This window comes from Salminus brasiliensis, chromosome 3, assembly GCF_030463535.1.
Source record: "Salminus brasiliensis chromosome 3, fSalBra1.hap2, whole genome shotgun sequence".
In the NCBI taxonomy this organism is placed as follows: Eukaryota; Metazoa; Chordata; class Actinopteri; order Characiformes; family Bryconidae; genus Salminus; species Salminus brasiliensis.
The window spans coordinates 3456665-3471331 of NC_132880.1; the positions used below are offsets into that span (position 1 = coordinate 3456665).

A 14667-nucleotide genomic window follows, 5' to 3' on the forward strand; every position below is an offset into this window, starting at 1 on the left:
CCTGGCATCCAGAGGATGAGCGGCCGCTCCTGCACGTCTGTCAGCGGTACATTGCTCATCAGAGCTGGGGAGTTAGAGTGGACATGAGGGTCAGTGGGCGAGCAAGAGGGGACGAGAGGAGGAGTGTAACAGCGGTGAGACTTGATGCTTCACCTGTGTCTCTCGGCCTGTCTGGTTTGTCTTCACTCTCTCTTTCTGTGTGTGTGTGTGTGTGTGTGTACTGGTGTGTGTGTGTACTGGTGTGTGTGTGTGTGTGTGTATCAGGGATCAGGTTGTTGTGGAAGGTTAGCCTCTCTGTAACCCAGCTGGTGTGACTAAAGCTCAGTGCTGTATGGTGAAGCTCCGGAGCTGTGCTGGATCCCTGGCCTGTTGCTTCGATGCTAGGAAGGTGCTACAAAAAGGTTCTGTAGAAGAACCACTTTTTGGTTCCGTAAAGAGCCGTTTGGTGAAGGAGCTGTGTGTCAGGAGAACCTTTACATTCACTACGAAGGGGTTCTTTGAGCGATGCCATAGAAGGTCCATCTAGTAAAGGATGAAGAACCTTTAAATTGGACAGTAACCCTTACAATGACTACAAAAGTGGTTCTTTATGGAACCAGTTGTGGTTCTATGAACAACACTTTTGAACCACTTTTGATTTCATAAAGAACCATCTGTTAAAGAACCTTTACATTCAGTACAACAATGGTTCCTTATGGAACCAAACTGGAACTGTTCTGTTTGAGTGTTGTTATAGAAGATCCACTTTCAGTTCCATGAAGAACCATTTTATAAAGGATGAGTGAGTAAAGAACCTTTAAATTGGACAATAAGTGGTTCTGTATGGAACCAAATGTGGTTCAATGAACGACACCATAGAAGGTTCACTTTTGGTTCCATAAGGAACCATCTTTCAAAGGAACCATGAGTCTGAAGAACGTATAAATTAGACAATAACCGTTATATTGAATATAAAAGTGGTTCTTTATGGAACCAACCAGCACCATAGCAGGTCCACTTTTGGTTTTGGTTCTCATCTTTTAAAGAAGCCCTGAGTGTGAAGAACCTTGAATGGTTCTTTATGGAACCCAATGTGGTTCTATGAACCATGCCATTCAGGAACAACCTTTGGCTTCATAAAGAACCATTTTGTAAAGGACCAGTGAGTGTGAAGAACCTTTAAGTTAGACTAGAACCCTTATAATGAGTACAAATATGGTCCTTTATGGAACCAAATGTGGTTCTATGAACGACACCATAGCAGGTCCACTTTTGATTCCATAAAGAACCATCTTTTAAAGGAGCCGTGAGTGTGAGGAACCTTTACACTGACTGCCAAAATGGTTCTTTTTGGAACCAAATGTGGTTCTATGAACCATGCCATAGAGGAACCACTTTTGATTCATGAAGAACCATTTTGGAACGGACCAGTGAAGGTGAGGAACCTTTAAATTGGCCAAGAACCTTTACTTTGGTTCTTTATGGAACCAGTTGTGGTTCTTTGAGCCATGCTGTCGAGGAACCACCCTTTGGTTCCATGTAGAAGTTCTGAAGGAAAGGGAGAGCAGCTCTGTGGCCTGTAGAGCAGAGCTCTTTCCCACTTCAGCGTGAGCTCTCCAGCTGCAGATGTGAGTGTGTGTGTGAAGAGCCTCTTGTCTGGTGGTCCGCTGCGTCGACCCCCGTTGCGAGTGTGATTTAACGAGCTGCTTTGTTGCCTCTGCTAATGAGCTGGACGTGGGTTATGGGCTGCAGTCTTTGGTTGGAAAGCAGAGGCGGCGTCATGGTGTATTCCCGATGGAAACTCCTGGATGTGGGTGAGGGGAACACCACACAGCATCACCGCCTACCGTCGCTGTGTCACCAAGGTGACGGCTCACGTGATTCACTGCTGTCACTTGCTGGAGAACCTCCTACCTGTGGCTTCATCGCTTCATCTTCATCTGATAACTGAGACTACAGAACCTCATACGGACACTGCGGTGGGTTTAGAGAAGGGGAACGGGCACTTCGCATGCTTCATACATGTCCAAATGTTTGTGGACACCCCTTTTAATAAATGCATTCAGCGTTACTTTAAGTTGCACCCATTACTCACCCACTCAGCTTGTCTAGTCCCTGTAGAGAACCTCTTGCCACCATGCTGTCTAATGCCAGGCGTGGGCAAGAAGGGTATAAGAGAGGCCCCCAGCACTGAAAGAACGGTGTTCTCTGGAATGATGGTTGCTGCTCCATCCAATACCTTTGGAATGAGTTGGGGAGTTAGGGATGGATAAGGTTAGTTGGTGACCTCGCTAACACTCTTGCAGTCGCTGAATGCAATCAGATCCTCACAGCAATGCTTAGTGTGGACAGTAGAGACAACAACAACACTCTGTACACTCTTTACAGAAGCAGGATAAACTCTTTTTTTAAGACCCGTGATTTCGGAAGAAACAACGAAGGAGGAGTGCAGGTGTCCCAATACTTTTGTCCATTTCGTGTATGTGGTTGGTTGAAGCCCAAAAATTCAAAAAGTCCAACGCTGGGGCTTGATGCCATCCCGAAGTTTTGTGCTGGGTGGGTGGAGATGAAAAGAGGCGGAGCTTCTCCAGACGGATGATGATAAAGCAGGACTGGGCCAAAAAGGGTAAAAGGGTCTTCGGTGGCTCCGAAAAGCCTGCGTACAGCTTGGGAGTGTGTCGGTAGTTGAGTGGGACATGCATAGATCCAGCATTTAGGAGCCTGTGGTAGTGATCAGGGCTTTTTTGAGACCACACAGTTTACTCCATAGAGCCTGGGCGAATTACCCTGCTTGAGGGTCAGGTGGTGGGAATGGATCTCACACTGGAGGCACAGCTGCACCTTGTGGCCTTCGGGAGCAGTCCAGTGTGTGTTTTGTGGCGAGGTGTTAAAGCTGTGAAGGCCTTGGGCTCTTGCTCTTGCACTGACACACACACACACACACACCTATACAGATATGTTCACCCTGCGATGGAAACAGGCAGGTGAAGTGGTTTCTGGCGAAGTGTTAAACCAGGTGGGGTCAGGATAGGTCACCGCTCCCCTGTGTCGAGGCCGGATTCTTAAAGTGTTGCTGGTTGTAGGTCGCGGACGAAACCGTGAAAGGAAACCTGTGGTGGCGAAACCTTATAGAAACCTTTCAGCTCAGTCGAGAAGTTGCTGTGCTCTGAACCGGGCCGAACAAACTCAGATCTGGTTAGCTTAGCGAGGCAAACGATAAAAGTGGGCTGCAGCGCTTCGGTATTACAGCTGATGTGATTTTCTGACTGCATCGATGCATGTGATTTAAGCACGACGCTAACAGATAAATTACGGCTTCCGCAGGTTTTTGTTAGCTACGTTAGCCGTGTAGAGCGAAACTGTTGTGTAATAATTACGAGACTCAGTGTGTGTGTGTGTGTGCCACAGTAACCATTTGACCCTGAGACCCGGAGGCCTTTGAGTTGGCTGAAAGAGACATTTTTGGCGGCGTATGAAAAGAAATGAGATTGGTGACAATCCAAGTCCAGTGTTTGCTAGCATCGTTAGCCTACGATCTACGATCTGCTTTAAACCGAAGACGCAAACGTCAGATCTCGGACATATCTCGGTTGACGGGCCGCATTGGGGTAACGGTTAAATCAGCTTCAGTTCATTTTGAGCCGAACTTCTCCTTTAAGAGACGCTTCTTCAGCTATTATGAGCAGCAGGACCTGCAGAACACAGAACATCAATTACAAAGAGGACTGTACCTGCTCAAAGACACGAAGACATGCAATTAAAGCACCTTTGATGATCGGCTTCATTAGCATGCCTATTAAAGTCGCATGCCTCAGACGTCTGTGCTTGTGTAACACTGAGGCAGGAGGGATGGAAATAGACTCACCGGTCCATTTTCATCACTTAGCGTCGTTCATACGCAGAAATAGCAGGCCGCCTCCGCAAGCGGCTCCTCGGGGAGGGAGTCTGGACTCTTCTCTCCAAGCTTCTCTGTGTCTTTCCTGTGGTCCTGCCCTGCCTGGTTTACTGACCTTTTCGCAGGATCACGCCTAAGCTATTTAGACACAGCTCCAGGCCAAAGTGGCGGCCTTGTCCCTGGATATTCCCTCCAGACAGAACCAGCCCAGTCCAGCCCAGTCCAGCCCAAGCCAGCCCAGTCCAGGACAGGCCAGACCAGGCCAGGCCAGCCTCAGCTGGGGAGTTGTTGGCGGACAGCTGGAGGAAGTGTTCTGGTTTTGTAGAACAGACAGCAGTCCTGCCCCAGCTTGTTAACCCTGAGAGGAGCCGGTTGTTGTTGTTGTTGTTGTTGTTGTTGTTGTTTGATTATGATTGACTAAAGCAGGTTGTGGGTTCACGTCACTTTCATGACTTCTGTCAGACATATCGTTACTGTCACGCAAAACCTTCCACTTTTTGAAGTAAACCAGCCGGCCACCAACTGTAGTTACTGTAAGTCATGACATCAGGTGATCAAAATTTAATGTTAGGACAACGTTTAATTCCAACGTCAGTTTGATGTAGAATAGTAAAAAAAAGTGACTGAAGTTGATATGTTTTACGTTTTATTCCTGATATTGACGTAAAATACCAACATTTAGTATAACAACGTGAAATTCTAACGTTATGTACAACGTCTGTTCAACGTTGGAGCTAGACGTCAATCCAGTGTTGTTTTTTTTAATGGATGTGACTTTGATTTCCACCCACAATTCAACATTTGTCCAACGTTCGAGCTTGATGTCAACCCAGTGTTGGTTTTTGACTGATGTTACTTCTTGATTTACAACCACTATTTAACGTCTGTACAACGTTGGAACTAGATGTCATCCCAATGTGTTTTTTTAACGGATGTGAAATTCAACATTTGTCCAACGTTCGAGCTTGATGTCAACTCATTGTTGGCTTTTGATGGATATGTGACTTTGACTTTTCCAACCACAATTCAACATCTGTACAACGTTGGAGCTAGATGTCAATCCAGCGTTGGTTTTTAATGTGACTTTGATATCGACCCAAAATTTTGCATTTGTCTAACGTTGGAGTTTGATGTCAACCCAGTGTTGGTTTTTAGCAGATATGTGACTTTGACTTCTAACTAAAAGTAAACATCTGTTTAATGTTGGAGCGTGATGTCAGTCCAGTGTAGATTTTTGATGGATATATTACTTCGATTTTCAACCACAATCGGAAGTAGATGTCAATCCAGTGTTGGTTTTTAATGGATGTGACTTTGATATCCACCCAAAATTCAACATTTGTCTGATGTTGGAGCTTGATGTCAACCCAGTGTTGGTTTCTGACAGATACATGATTCAGCTAAAATTACATCAAATTGGCGCCTGCAGGAAACGTGAGTCTGGAAGTTGTTCTAGAAATTGTATCAGAAGTCCCGGATGAATGGATCAATAGCTTGATCTTTATTCGTGATATTGACGTAAAATACCAACATTTAGTCATGAGGTATGGTTAACTTAACTACATATTGTTACCGTCCATACAACGTGATATTCTAATGGTGTTAGCAACGTCTGTTTCTATTCAACGTTGGAGCTAGACGCCAATCCATTGTTGTTTTTTTAACGGATGTGACTTTGATTTCCTGTTGGGTTTTAACATCAGACCGATTTTCATTTTCAGCTAAAATTACATCAATTTGGCGTCCAGAACGTGAGTCTGGAAGTTGTTGTAGAAATTGTATCAGATGTTCCGGATGAATGGACCAATAGAAATGCACTGAAATTACTTGGAATAAAATCTTTTTACACAGACGTCCATTAAAAGGTCAGGAGGAACCTTTTTCGTTCGTTCGCGAGGGTCTGCTCCGTCACACCAAGTCAAAAGTTTAGAATCTCACACTTATCACTAGATTTTGTTCCTTTAGTCGTTTTCTCTCTCTCTCTCTCTCTCTCTCTCTCTCTCTCTCTTCTCAGACTCTGAACATTGTCGCTTGGCCCTGTTTGTTGCTCCCTGTTTTTCGTTTTTGTCATGTGTTTTTTTTTCCACCCCGGTCGGCCAGCGATGTTCAGCGGAGGCCGGAGGCTGAGAGTTTCACCACAGGCCAAATTAAGAACTTGGTCTTTGTGATCTTCATGCGCTCAAACTCTGGAGCATCGACTGTTTTTCATGCCTCTATTTTAGCCACATGCTAAACAATAGCAGTGATTATAACGACTGTGATTTGATGAACCCGATCACTCTGAGTCTGCATGTCCATATACTGGTCAGAGTGAAATGGTCAGTGTGTGGAACTGGAGCTGTAAATAAGAAGCACAGAGCTGTTTACATTATTAACTAATCATTAGCCCTGTTTACTTATAAAACACCATTCCCTTATAATCAGCAATGTTGGCTAATATTTGCCATCACTAATAATCAACATTTTTGGCTAATATTCAACAGTGTTGGCTGATAATCAGGATTTTTTGTGGCCAGTATTAAGGATTGTTGGCTAATCAACTTTGTTGGCTGACAGTCAGCAATATTGGCTAATATTGATCATTGTTGGCTGATAATCAGGATTCTGTGGCTAATCAATATTGTTGTCTGATAATCAGCAATGTTGGCTAATATTTTACATCACTAATAATCAACATTTTTGGCTCATTTTCAACAATGTTAGCTAATATTTGATAATAAGCATTTATAGCTAAAAGGTATTGGCTAACATTGAACATTGTTGGCTAATATTGAACATTGTTGGCTAATATTCAATGATGTTGGCTAATATTCAGTGATGTTGGCTAATAATCAATGATGTTGGCTAATATTCAGTGATGTTGGCTAATAATCAATTATGTTGGCTAATAATCAATGATGTTGGCTAATAATCAATGATGTTGGCTAATATTCAGGATTCTGTGGCTAATATTCAACATTGTTAACTAATAATTAACATTCTTGACTAACAAGAACCTACATTATTGACTTTTAATCATCATTGTTGGCTAATGATATTGGCTAATAATCAATGATGTTGGCTAATAATCAATGATATTGGCTAATAATCAATGATGTTGGCTAATAATCAATGATGTTGGCTGATATTCAATGATGTTGGCTAATATTCAATGATGTTGGCTAATAATCAATGATGTTGGCTAATAATCAATGATGTTGGCTAATAATCAATGATGTTGGCTAATATTCAATGATATTGGCTAATAATCAATGATGTTGGCTGATATTCAATGATGTTGGCTAATATTCAATGATGTTGGCTGATATTCAGTGATGTTGGCTAATATTCAATGATGTTGGCTAATAATCAATGATGTTGGCTAATATTCAGTGATGTTGGCTGATATTCAGTGATGTTGGCTAATAATCAGGATTCTGTGGCTAATATTCATCATTGTTGACTGATAATTAACATTTCTTGACTAACAACAACCTACATTATTGACTTGTAATCAACACGGTTGGCTGATAGTTCAGTGTTCAGGACTAATAAACATCGCTGGCTGTAACGGAGGAGGCTCCGGAGAGTCCAGGCCTCAGTGGCACGGCAGCCGGAGCGGTCTGGGATTTTGCTGTAATGCTATCCACACTAAGCAAAACACATCCAGCACTCGTCTATCTGCTGCTAAACCCTCTCTCCTGAGACAGGACGGGTCAGAGAGAGAGGCAGCCCTGGCCCCTTAGATCGATCCACACCATGCCTGTGACCCAACGGCATGGTAACCTGACCCCCAGCCTTTCCTGACACGCTTCCCTTAAACATTACCATCTGTGTTTTTCTCTCTCTCTCTCTCTCTCCCCCACTCTCACTCTCTCTCTCTCTCGCTCTCTGTTGCTGTGGTTCTTCCTCACTGTACCTCAGAGTTCTGTCTTGTCTCCTGCTCTGGCCGACTTTAGCTGATGTTAGGGGTTTGTACTTGAGTGTAGCCTCATGGAAAGCCCTGTGTTTTCTTGGACGGCCTTGTCATGGAACTTACTTGCCTCAAACTGGCTTCATACTCGGCCAGGATTCTTGACCTGGACGTGCACTCTTCCGGTAAGTCTGACCCCAAGCTTTGTCCAAGAATTTAGCATCAACTCTCACACTCTCACTCACTCTCTCTCTCTCTCTCTCTCTCTCTCTCTCCCTCTCTCAGCCTTTTCCCTCTCAGTCTGATGGTACTGTAGGAGTGTTTGCGTGTGCATACGGGACACCATTCCAACTTTTTTTTTTCCAGCTGCATTTTGCAGAGAGCTCAGAGCTCTGGGTTTTGGTGGTTTTCCTCTGAGTCCTCCCTCCCCTGTCTGCTTTTTGTGGGGCTCTGGACTTCCAAGCCTGCAGACTTGCTAGCGGTTCGCTGTTGAAGTCTGAGCCAGCGGTTTTTCTCTGTAGCCGAACAGAGCCGACCAAACCGCCGCCTCGCGCCTCCCTCCCTCCCACCCCCCCCTCTCCAGTGCCCGCTCTGGAGGCCAGAGGGAGCAGAGCGGAGAGCCTGGAGCTCATTCCCAGCTGGGACCCCACAGCTCCGGAGCGGAACGGAGCCTCTCTTGGCGTGTTGAACAGAGCCTCTCCTGGCTGGCTTGCTCGGCTGGAAGCCTGGAGGGGAGTCGCCGGCAGGCTTTTCGGAGCGATGGATCTGGCGGCCTCGGTGCGGAAGGCGTGCTGCGGGAGGCGGAGGAAGAGGTCCCGGCCCTACGAGCGCGGCGTCCGGCCCAGCCGAACGTCCTCCCTGCTCCGCCGCTGGATGTCCCAGCTGTGCTGCACGTCCCGGGCCTGCGCCTCAAGCCTGAGCGCCTCGGACCAGTCGCTTCTGCAGCCGGGCTGCTGCACCAGGCCCAGAGGAGCTCACGGGATGGGGGGAGCAGGAGGTGTAGGAGAGGGGGAGATGGAGGCCTACGGACAGGAAGTGTGGATGGGAGCAGGAGACGAGGAGGAGGAGGTGGAGGAGGAGGTGGAGGTGGAGGACAATGATGGGGAAGATGAAAAAAGTGATGATGAGATTGGCGATGATGGTGATGATAATAATGATGATGATGATGATGATGATGATGCGAGCGATGAGGATGATGGAGATGGTAACGGTGATAATGAAGATGATGACAATGAACAAGAAGAAGAAAGAGGTGAGGACACCGTGGGGAGGAGCCTAAAGTGGATAATTGGAAGTTAGCGCTTGGAAGTCTGGTTGTTCGGTATGGTGCTGGTTTTAGCCGATCACGGAATTACGTAATGGATAACGCTGATGTGTTTTACGTCAACGTTATTTATCAACAGGTTTGAAGCAGCACAGTTGTGTTTTGAGGTCAAGGAATAATACAAAATTTGCTAAATATGCAAAACAAGATCGTACACACAGTAACCATTTATTTAAATTTAACGTAAATTAAAAAGCGTTCTCCTTTATTTACGAATACTAATGTCATATTCAATAAAGGGGCTAGAATTCAGCTAGAAGCTCAGCTAGAAGCTCTTGGCAGGACTTCTACACTTAATTCCGTGAGCCACGATACTGATAACAAAATCTTAAGCCCCTTTCAGACTAGTACGAAACCTCAGAACTTTTCCGGACGTTACCCGGAGTGGCCAAATGCGTAAACGCCTGAGTAATGTCCGAGCGAGCCCATGTTTTTTTAAATTTTCGGACAATCTGTATCTCCGACTGTGTGCTAGATGTGTGAAAGGGCGACTGCGGAAGATGTCCGGACTTGTTTCTTCAGCTCTTTTCTGGAGTTCAAATGTGAAAAATGCTTTAGCGTATCGTCCGATACCGATCTTTTGCTAGTGCGGACCACGCGCTGAGATGAAACAGGAGGGTGGACTTTCCTATGGTCTGTATGTAAAGCTGAACCCCCCCAATCCCCGTTGGTGGGGTGAGTGATGGAAGAAAGGGAGGAGACAGGTTGGAGGTGGGTCCAATGCTGTTCTGCAGCTGTTCTTCGTGCAGTTGGACTGAAAAGCTTGGTTTTATATGGGGCCTGAGGGCCAGGAGGGGGAGTTTGGGGTGTGGTCTTTCTCCCTTGCAACTCATTTCACTTAGGATGGACATCTAAAAGAACCCTATCGGACCCCAGTCCGGCGTCAGTCCGACATCCAACCCAGCATTTTGTGCTGATAATGGCTTGAAAACCCTACCTATCGACACTGAAACTGACGCCATCTGTAGGAGTGCTGTTGTAGTTGCTGGTGATGAGCATGACTTCTGAAAGTCGATTGATTGACTGATTGATCGAGGCTAACTGACGGGTTGCTGATGAAGGTTGAGGTGTTTTGGGAGCTCATTTCTGAGGTCTTTGATGGTTAACATTGATGGTTATGGTGGTGATGATGACACTGAGCATCTTCTGTAGGTACTGATGAGTAGCCCATGAGAAGCTCCATAAAGGACACATTGTGACTTGATTACCATGGAAACCCCAGGTTGTACTCCCTCTGGAGGCTCTCTCTAGGCTGTATTCGTTGAGCACTCTCAGATATCTTGAGCTTGAGGTGCTCATTGCTCATCTATCAGCCGTTCACACGAGGCTTCCTCGTTATGGCCTGGTTTCATCTCATTCCGGGCCAAGGCACATCCTGACGAGGAGCCTTGCACTGCAATTTGTCGCGGCCCGAAGGAGCCTCAGGCTCATGATGGCAATATTTTCTTATGTGGCACTTATCATGTCAGGCGTGGAACATGAAGCCTAAATGGAGAACATGGACATTTCTTCTGGATGTTTATCGGTGAGCGTTTCGCATAAGCTTAACTCATCTGGACGTTTCCAGGCATGCGTTCGGAAGTTTATCGGTGCCTGGAAGTCCAAGATTGAGGCTTAATGACGGGTTGCTGATGAAGGTTGAGGTGTTTTGGGAGCTCATTTCTGAGGTCTTTGATGGAGAACATTGATGGTTATGGTGGTGATGATGGCACTGAACATCTTATGTTCTGTAGGTACTGATGAGAAGCCCATGAGAAACTCCATAAGCGTCCATGCCTGGAATTCCAGAAGAGAGTTAGTTATCTGAGGATGTCATGCTTGACGCTCCAGAACTGAAACGTGGGTTTTCCACATCTGATGCTACAGTCTGAGGATGTTCTTCAGGTTCTTCTGTGGCCTTGTCGTCAGGGAACCGCAAATCTGATCCCAGTTGCAATCGCTAGAGTAGATAATTGGTCTGTGAGCTGATGGATTGGCGGTTAGTGTTCTCCTCCAAGCGTGTTGAGCTCTGTGATAACGTCGCATCACCAGCAGGTTGAAAGCATGCGGTGGTGCTTCACTCAGACTCCGCCCTTCCAACTTGGTGGTGCTGGGAGTGTGTGATGGGGAGACCTAACTAAAGTAGGTGGAACTGGAACCAGGAATGGGACGGGGGTCTCCAATCCATTCCTGGAAGGCCGGTGGACCGACGCCGGACACGGGCCTGGTAGAAACTGTTGAGTTAGCGGCTTATTAGCTAATTAGCAAATATCTGCTAGACAAGCTCTGAAGCTGTTTGCTGTTCTGGTAGGCTTTTATTTTTGCTCTCGGATGATACACACTCACTCACACACACACACACACACTCCCACACACACACTCCCACACACACAAAAAAAACATTATGATAGGGCTGTAATTTGTGACCATTACAGTCTTGGAGAGTCTCCTTAAAGAGACTGCTGTTTGAAGGAAGTTTGACTGAGCAGTTTTTCATGGTTTAAATAAAAGACCATAACAAAGCAAAGCAACTCTCTCTCTCTCGCCCTCGCTCTCTCTCTCGCCCTCACTCTCGCGCTCTCTCTCTCTCTCGCGCTAAAGGCCATTTATAGAGCTAGTGGGTTTGTTTGTCAGGATCTTTGTTGTTGCGTTTTTCCCTCTCTCTGCCCTCTCTTTTGTAAACCGCCGGACCGCTCCTTTCTGCAGGTTGGTTTTCTGACTGTGCCGCCCAGCGTGGACAGACACCCTCTCATCACACTGCTGCCCCCTCCACCCTCCTTCCTCCACCCTCCTCCTCCACCCTCACCACGCTAACTCGAACCAGCTTTGCAGCTTTATTTTTGGACATGTGCTTCTCTCTCCCTTTCTCTCTCTCTCTCTCTCTCTCTCTCTCTCTCTCTCTCTCTCTCACTCTCTCTCTTCTGCTCTCTCCCTTTCTCTCTCTCTCCATCTGTCTCTCTCTCTCTCTCTCTCTTCTGCTCTTTCCCACTCTCTCTCTCTCTCTCTCTCTCCAGCTCTCATTCCCTTTCTCACTCTCCCCATCTGTCTCTCTCTCTCTCTCTCTACAGCTCTCATTCCCTTTCTCACTCTCCCCATCTGTCTCTCTCTCTCTCTCTCTCTGCACCAGTGTACTTACACCAGGAACAAGCATGCTCACATGCACACTTACATGCAACAGTAATAAAAATAAATAAATGAACTAATAAACAAACAAACAAAGAATGAAGCAAATAAATGAAAAAATATTAAATAATAATAAATAATTTATTTAATATCATAATAACATGCTTTGTTTATATGGATGCTCACATTACCACTTACATTCAAAATTAATAAAATAATTTATAATAATATTAATACACTAATAGCAATAGTGATAATAACAATTATAATAAACATTATAATGTTATCATAATAATAGGCTTTTATTATTTATTATATTTTATTTATTTGATTTATTGTATTTGAATCTGTGTTTACATTCACACTTCCATTCAGTAGTAATAAAATAAAAAATGATACTTGTTTATATATAATTATATAATATATATAAATATTATATAATAAATATAAATAATTTAGCAATGATGATATTCTTTATTTATAGAGAACCGTTTAAAAGTAAATTCTTCACAGAAGGCTAAAAAACTAAAACAGATGTGCGCATAAATATGATCACACGAGCACATAAATCATATCAATTGCAGCTAAAATAAAATATTATTAAAAGTAATAATAGCAATAAAAAGATAACCGTAATAGTAGGGAGAGTTAAAATAGGAAAACGTAGAATTGAATAAGTGGGGTGTCCAAATATTTGTGGACACCCCTTTAAACAAATTCATTCAGCTACTAAAGTTGCACCCATTGCTGACACATATATGCAAATGCACACACACACACACACACTAATGCCAGGCGTGGGTTAGAGGGGCATAAAGCCCCCCCAGCAGCATTGAGCTGTGGAGCAGTGGAGGAACTGTGTCCTCTGGAAGGCTGGATGGTGGTGGAGCGTTGAGTTGGGGAGTTGGGGGTGATGAGGTGACGTGGTCGTCATCATCATCCACCATCCTGACCTTAGATACTGGAGCTCTTGTCGCTGAATGCAATCAAATCCTCACAGCCATTACCATTATGAGCATCAGAGCAATTCAGTGCTCTGATGCCTGTTACAGTGAGGTGTCCTCGGGCACACACTCTCTACAGCACTGCCATTAACACACACCACTGTGCGCTTTCCCTCCGCCGGGTTTCGGATTCTCTGCAGTCTAAGCACTTTCCTCTTGCTCGTGTGGTTTGCGAGCGGCTGTGGCTCGGCGCGAGCTTCGTGAAAGCGCAGTAGCCTGTCCTCCGTGCTGGCCAGGGCCCAGCAGCCTCAGGCTACAGCGAGACAGCGACGTGACAGACGGCTGCGAGAATCCCACCCATGCTATGTTCTCCTCAAGCAAACACAAACAGCACAGGAGTGTGGGCCCTGCGGGGCGGCTGCTGTAGTGATCTTGGGGTGGGGGGGTGGCGGGGGGGGGGGGGGTGTGGTCTGGGGGATGGACAGGAAGCAGTTTATTCTGTTGTTGTGTGGATAAGCTAAAGAGGTTAGCTCCGAGGAGACGTCTGTAGAGGGGCCATATGACTTAAACAGCTGAGACTCACGTGAACTTCAGCAGCTCCTGGCTCAGATCAGTGGAGGTGATTCATCTGAATCAATGAAGCTGACTGACTTGATTCAGTGAAGCTCGCTCTGGTGACTCAGTGAGGGGTTGAGTCCATAATCGCTGTCTGTTAGAGAGCAGTGTGACCTCATGAACAGCTGAGCTCAAACTATGTAAACAACTGCTACACAGCAAAGCTGAAGCTGACTCAGTGAAGCTGACTCAGTGAAGCTGACTTTGTTGACTAAGGTGATTCAGCAAAGCCAACTTGACTTAACTTGAGTTTATTCACTGATGCAGTATGAATTGACTATGAGTCACTTAATTAAGTTGATTCGGTGAACCTGATTCGACTGACCCAGTTCATTTGTTAAAGATGATTCAGTTGCCTCGGTTCATTCAGCAAAGCCAACTTGACTGACTGGCAGTTCATTTAGTGAAGTTGACTCAGTCGACTCAGTTTATTCAGTGCAGATGAACTCAGTTCATTTGGTAAAGCTGATTCAGTTGACTCCAGTGGCTCAGTTCATTTGGTAAAGCTGATTCAGTTGACAGCTTATTCAGTGAAGCTGATTTAATTGACAGTTTATTCAGTGAAGCTGATTCAATTGACTCCAGTGACTCAGTTCATTTGGTAAAGCTGATTCAGTTGACTCCAGTGACTCAGTTCATTTTGTAAAGCTGATTCAGTTAACAGTTCATTCAGTAAAGCTGACTCAATTTATTCAGCTAAGTTGGCTCAGTTCATTCAGCAACACTGACTCAATTGACTCAGTTAAGTTGGTGTAGCTGATTCACTCACAACAGTTAATTGACTCTGTTGATTCAGTTTATTCAGTAAAGTCGACTCAGTGAAGCCTAAACCAGTAACCCTGTTTTTCCACCAGTGTTGACTGACAGAGTAAAAGCCCCCAGAGTGCCCCCCGTGATGAGCGCAGACTTAGTTACA

General features: G+C 45.2%; 1 protein-coding gene across 3 annotated transcripts in view; it reads left to right on the top strand.

The window, feature by feature from the left end:
* The window catches only part of tanc2a (tetratricopeptide repeat, ankyrin repeat and coiled-coil containing 2a), a 160363-nt gene that overhangs the window by 107040 nt on the left and 38656 nt on the right, over window positions 1-14667 (top strand). The window contains exon 1 of one of the 3 annotated variants that reach the window (XM_072675192.1): window positions 68-134. The exons of the other annotated variants lie outside the window; for them this stretch is intronic. The gene's annotated coding sequence lies outside the window, so the exon portion shown is untranslated. Of the gene's footprint in view, window positions 1-67; window positions 135-14667 lie in introns of those variants that run through there. 3 annotated transcript variants of the gene reach the window in all.